At 36.6% G+C, this 6197-nt stretch overlaps 1 pseudogene; it reads left to right on the top strand.

Annotated features, from left to right (window-relative positions):
• Positions 1-2518: 2518 nt before the first annotated feature.
• Positions 2519-5658, top strand: LOC149811762 (ras-related protein RABA5a pseudogene; annotated as a pseudogene).
• The last annotated feature ends 539 nt before the right edge of the window (positions 5659-6197 follow it).

Raw genomic sequence — 6197 nt, 5'->3', positions numbered from 1 at the left:
GGGATGAGGCGGGGCGGGGCGGGGATATTGCGGGGAAAAGTGGTCGGGGCGGGGATGAGGCGGGGATCGTGGCGGGGACGGGGCGGGGCGGGGAAAAGTGCACGTCCATCCCCGCCTCCACCCCCGGACGGGGATGGATTTTAACCTTCGTCCCCGCCTCCATCCCCGTTTCATACCCTTCATCCCCGGTCCAAACGGGGCGAGGCGGGGCGGGGCCCCGCTTTCCCCCGGTCCACTGCCATCCCTAATTGTGATTGTCCATTCCCACTGACCAAAACCAACATGCCTTAACACTTCTTTGAAGTTATATATTTTCATGTTATCTTTACATTGTCATACACATTTATACTTTCATATATGCAAATATTTTGTAATATTTTTAATTTTTTAATGTAGCATGAGATCTCATTGGGAAAAATTCCAATAACAGGATTTAGACTATAGGTGCCAACAAGTGAAACCTTCACCGGGTGGGTTTGGATCCATATAGGTGGGTTTGGATCCATATATGACTTTGAGGTGCTGGCACTAAGTCCAAACACAGGTAGGTTTGACTGGACCTACCATAAGAAAAACCATACTCAGGCCTACAAGGATTACATAAATCGGACAGGACCTGCCACAAGAAAAACCATACTCAGGTCCTATAAGGAATACATAAATCAGACCAAGTCCATACTTGATAAAATAATATTTAATATTTTATACATTAAAAAGTTGTGGATCATAATTGGAACTTGGATTGGATCCAATTCTAGTATGAAATTTCATAAATCATACTAGATACCTTATATTAATTGGACCCTATAGGTATGACTTGAATTTTTAATCAGACCTCTTAATTTATTACTATTCCCATATCCTATGGGATCCGATATAGGTTGGGATTGGGTCATACGCAATCCATTGACGACCCTATTTATGAAAATTAAACAAAATTATCGTATTGTATAACAAAAATGATATGTTTTTCAAAAAACACTATAGTTTTTTAAAATCTGTCCGATGTCCAAAATCACAAATGTTCAACTTTAAAATGACCATTTTAACCTTCATATAGTAGACGTCTTATGGTTTGTGTGATATATCGGTACGCTCCTCGAGTATCACAATCTCTCACTAAAAGGTAGATTTACACAATTTTTTTTGTGAACCTCACCAAGTTTGTATAACTATATTTGTGAACTTCCTATAATTCAAACCTACCGAAACTTTGCAAATATAACACTAATTTCACATATATTGTACGAAGTTCACATAAATATATTTGCGAACTTTCAATAGCTAAAATATGTAGAAATTTTATAAATATTTTACTAAATTCACATATATAGTTTGAAGTTCGCATAACCATATATGTGATTTCTTTCGTGGTTAAAACTTCACAAACTAACTTTGCATACATATTGCGAAGTTCATATAACTAAATTTGTGAATTTCGTATAACTGAAACTTGACAAAACTTATGAGTTTTGCATGAAAATAATTTGTTCATACAACTTCATTTTATTGTTTCAAAAATGAATTTGCTCATACATATATTCATTTCATTTATTTAAAAACGAACCTACTCATACATATATATTAATTTCAGTCATTCAAAAATAAACTTTCTCATACATATATTCATTTCATTCATTAAAAAATAAACATGCTTGAGAGATTTGGTCTTTGACTTTTTAATGTATCTCAGATTATTATTTTTATCTATGAACCTTTTCTTCTTTCATGCAAATGATTGATGTAAAACTGATTTCTCTACAAACTGACTCTTGAGCCTACAAATCCTTTAATCTTCAATCTGACTCAAGAGCATAAACTTTTTCTTTAAGATCTCATCTTTCACATCGACATCCTCGTACGCACTCACCACTCAAACAAAAAAAATGCAATTAAGTACTTATCGCCGGCCGACTTCATCCATCGCGACTTCGCCGCCTTATGAAGATTTCCCTTTTTATCTCTTATCACATGAAAGTAGAAAAACAGTTAGATAGCTTAAAACATCAATTGTGCTATGAAGTTGTTCATCAAAGTGTGAAATGATTTTATGTTGTCTTGCAAGTTCTGAATTTTTCTTCATCTATTTCCATGAATACATGGTTCTAGGTAGTTCTTTGGTGTCTTTGGTCTTCGAAGTCTGGAAGCAAGGAGTGGATGATAGAGGGCTTCTAGAGTAGCTATATCACATGATGGCTGCAGTTATAGGGACATGGCCGTTTTATGAAGTTTCCAACATGACTGGCATGGAGTATCCATGTGACATAGCAGAGTAGTGTGTGTGTGTATAATATAATATAATAGAATTTTTTGTTAAATTTTAATCCTTTGCTACAAAGAGCCTATAAATTTTATCTATGAAGTGCAAGGTAGGTTGCTTGGAACTTTCACTCATTCTTGATTTGATGTTTGAGATAAATCCTTTCCTCATTTGAAACAACTTAATAACAAATTAAAGAAGGAAGCAGAGGAAAGAGGAGAAGAGTTTAAAGTAACAAATTTGTGCAGAAATATTGAAATGGACGATTATGACTTCATTCACTGGCAAAGATCTCTAGAGGAGAGAGAAGCTCTTATTAGAGATATAAGCTGGTATTTTTCATATTTGTCTCTTTTTCTTTATCTTCTGTTAAATAGCATAGTTTTATTGAATGTTAGTTTTAATGAACTTCCTCTTCACTAAATTTACCTTTTCAATCGCTTTTTTGGAATCACATATGGTTAATGGCCACATGCATTCAACACCATAAAAGCCATCTAAGAAGCCCAAGTGGAAGGGTGTTATCTTTGCTTACATTGTAGTTGCACTTTGCTACTTCCCTGTTGCATTGATGGGCTATTGGGCATTTGAGAACTCTGTGGAAGATAACATCTTGATCTTTATGGAGAAACCACGCTGATTGATTGCATTAGATAACATGTTTGTGGTCATTCATGTCATTGGAAGCTATCAGGTGCTCATTTCTGTTTGCATCCCATTGAGAATGACCAGTATTAAAATTGCTTAATCATGATTATCCATGGTATAGCTCAACATGTGTGTTTTTTTTCTTTTATGGAAATAGATTTATGCAATGCCAACAGTACCGGTGAAGAAACTTCACTTCAAGCCTAGCTTTGGGCTTAGCTTGGTATCACTTAGTGTATATGTTGGTAAGCTTGACTGCATATAAAGGTTGTTTGATCGAATGGTGATAATCTCGGTTTCCTCATCTTTGGTTCCCTTTCTATGTACAACATTCACATGTTTTGTTGGTATAACTTTCCCTTTCTTTGGAGGGTTGCTTGGCTTCTTTGGAGGATTCAGAGACATACTTTATGAGCACAAAAAAACTTGTTATTTGGTGTTTCTTAATGGATTCATGAAAACCTAAGTGCTCTAAATCATACATTGTGCTCTTTTGCAGTTTTCATGCATCATGTGGCTAGCCATATAAAAGCCTAAAAGATTCAGCTTATCTTGGTTTACAAACTAGGCATGGTTAAAAAACCATGTCTGCTTTGTTACTAGTTTTCATGTTTTTTGTTAACTGGTGACATTTGAACATTATAACTAACTAAATTTTGTTTTGCACTACAGATATGCATTATTCTTGGTGTACTGCTCATGATCCTATCACCATTAGGTGGTCTTAGACAAATCATTCTTAGTGCTAAGAGCTACAAGTTCTACTCATGATGGGTTTCAATGATTTTCTTTTTAAATGTCAAATAAAAGTGTCAAACAAGTTTCGATAATTTTTTCCCATGTAAAGATGCCAATTGGAATAGACCTATTAGCATAACAGGGTTTATTGCTCGTGGGATCTAATTAAGTGTGCTTGGTCTGAAGTCAATTCAAGGTAGTCCTTTTAAGAACATTGTCATGGACTTCTAAAAAATAGTTTGTCACTGTTATGAATGTTGCATGCAGTCTTTTCCTTTCATCATTTTTTGTTTTTAAATATTTAGGCAGCTTCTTAGATTCTTTGCTTTCATCAGGTGTGTAAATCTTGCTATAATCAGTGCTATTCAATCTTTCTTGTATGTGGCTGCTTTTTTCCAATGCGCTATCATCAGATCTTTTAATAACTATAGAAATATAAAGGAGAAGTACAAAAAATTACAAGAAGTTTAAGGGGCGTTTGATTCGCCATCCCAGAGGGGCCCACATGCTCATGAAAACTCGGGACAACACAGACAAGCGTACATGCTGTTCTGCAGGACGCTTTTCAGTATCCTAGATAGGAAGTGCTGTCCCCATCATCCCCAGTCCGTGAATCAAACACCCCTAAAGTTCAGATTTTGAACATGCTTCACTTTTATTAACTTCCTAAAGTCCCCTCTTTCAGATTTTATAAATTCTTATGACGAAGAATGATTATTTAATGAGTATTAAAAAAATGAATTGAATATTTATTCAGCCCAAACAGACACTAACCCGGCTAAAGAGGTGGGTGCGTGGTGTGGAGATATCCCTACACGAATTCGAGCATTGAGGGGAGCATAGTATTTCCTATTTCTTTTGGCAAAAGCTGGGAGTACTGCTAAGGGGGCGAGGTGGACCTTAGGGGTTTCATTGACCAAGACTCGCACCAGGGCCAGCTGGGTTCAGATGCATTCCAGTCATGGCGGATAAAAATCGGGTTTTCTTTTTGGCCTAGCAAAAAAAACAAAAACAAGAATGATTATTTAGTCTAACAGGTGCCCCATCTCTGCCTGTTCAAATGTTTTTTCTTTTCCTAACTAGGATAAGATTCAACTTTCAAGTACAAGGAGAATATTATTTGTAGAAATATATAAGCCTCATGGAGCTACAATACATTCATTTTATATTTAGGATAAACTTCGAGTCCTACTTTAATCGCAAGATATGGCTCTATAAATTTATAATCTAAATTACAACATTTTCTTTAGGTTGGAAGACTCATCCTTGAGTCCAAATCTATCTCTTGTGCTTCTTCTAATTTTTTTCCAATTTGTTCCAACCAACAATTAGGCACTAAAATGATACAGGTTAGGTGGGGTGTTGTCTGAATACGTGTACTAAGCAGGGGCAGCTCAAGAGAGGTTGAGTGCCTAGGCCAAGCTTCCAAATGAGGCCTTAATTTTTTTTCGTTGTACATACAAATTCTATTATTTGTTAAAGGGTTGAACCTTTTTTTTCTTAAATTCTTAATATCAGGGACACTACAGAACAAGAACATTTCAAGACAGTCACCTTTGCATACTATCGAGGTGCTATTGGTGCTTTAGTTGTATATGACACTAGTAGACGACAGACTTTCGACAGCATTGGTAGATGTCTCAACGAACTTGAAAGTGAGTCCCTCTCTTCTGTTGTGTGTTGCATTTGATAGCAAGAAGTGCACTCATTATTCTTTTCTAATTTAAACATCTCATTCAGATATGAATGTTGTTGCCATACTTGTTGGGGACAAGTCTGGTCGCAAGGATATGAGAGTGGTAAGTACAGAGGAAGGTAAGGTTGTAGCGGAGGCTCAAGGTCTGTTCTTTATGGAAACATCAACACTTAATTCATCCAATGTAGATGCTGCATTTAGGCCTGTCGTCAAAGAGATCTATAGTATATTCAATAGGAAAGTTTTCCAGTGGCAAGAGCTGAAGAAGCTAGATAACAGGCTAGGAAATGGAAAGATTGGTCTTACATGGAAATGAGAATGGATCTTCAGCAAAAGGATCATGGTGTTGTTCTTCCTAGTATAATATTATTTTATTTTATTTCTTCACATTCTTTTGTGCTAAATTGTTGATTGTTTTGTTGTAAATGTTGGTCCAAACCACTCACTATTGAGTAGAAATTTGTGAGGCGCCTGCTATTATTAAGTTCTGATAAAGTTTTGGTGACGTTGGCTGAATAACGTCTGAAGGTTCTCTGTTTGCATCTTATCACTGGATTCCAAAATTTGGAGGCCCCTCAAAAATAGGAGGCCCTAGGAAATGACCTCAAATCACAAAGAGGTTAGCTGGCCCAGGCCCTAAGCATGCTAATAATTGAAGTCGAGCTTTTCATCAACAAGTAACATCAGCTTGTGGCATAGATTTTTGTTTTACTAAGAGAAATCGCCCCGGGCACAAATACCTAGCCGTGCTTGCTCAGCCTGCCATACTTACGGCCTTTGTCCATGTTGATGTAAAAATTTGAGGGCTTATCCCTCAACTGCAGGGAGTCACCAAGCTTTGGCTTATGCAAGGAG

This window comes from Nuphar pumila, chromosome 17 (genome assembly GCF_984573655.1).
Source record: "Nuphar pumila chromosome 17, dmNupPumi1.hap1.1, whole genome shotgun sequence".
NCBI classification, from domain to species: domain Eukaryota; kingdom Viridiplantae; phylum Streptophyta; class Magnoliopsida; order Nymphaeales; family Nymphaeaceae; genus Nuphar; species Nuphar pumila.
The sequence above is the reverse complement of the archived record's forward strand: the minus strand, read 5'-3'. Positions and strand labels throughout refer to the sequence as shown.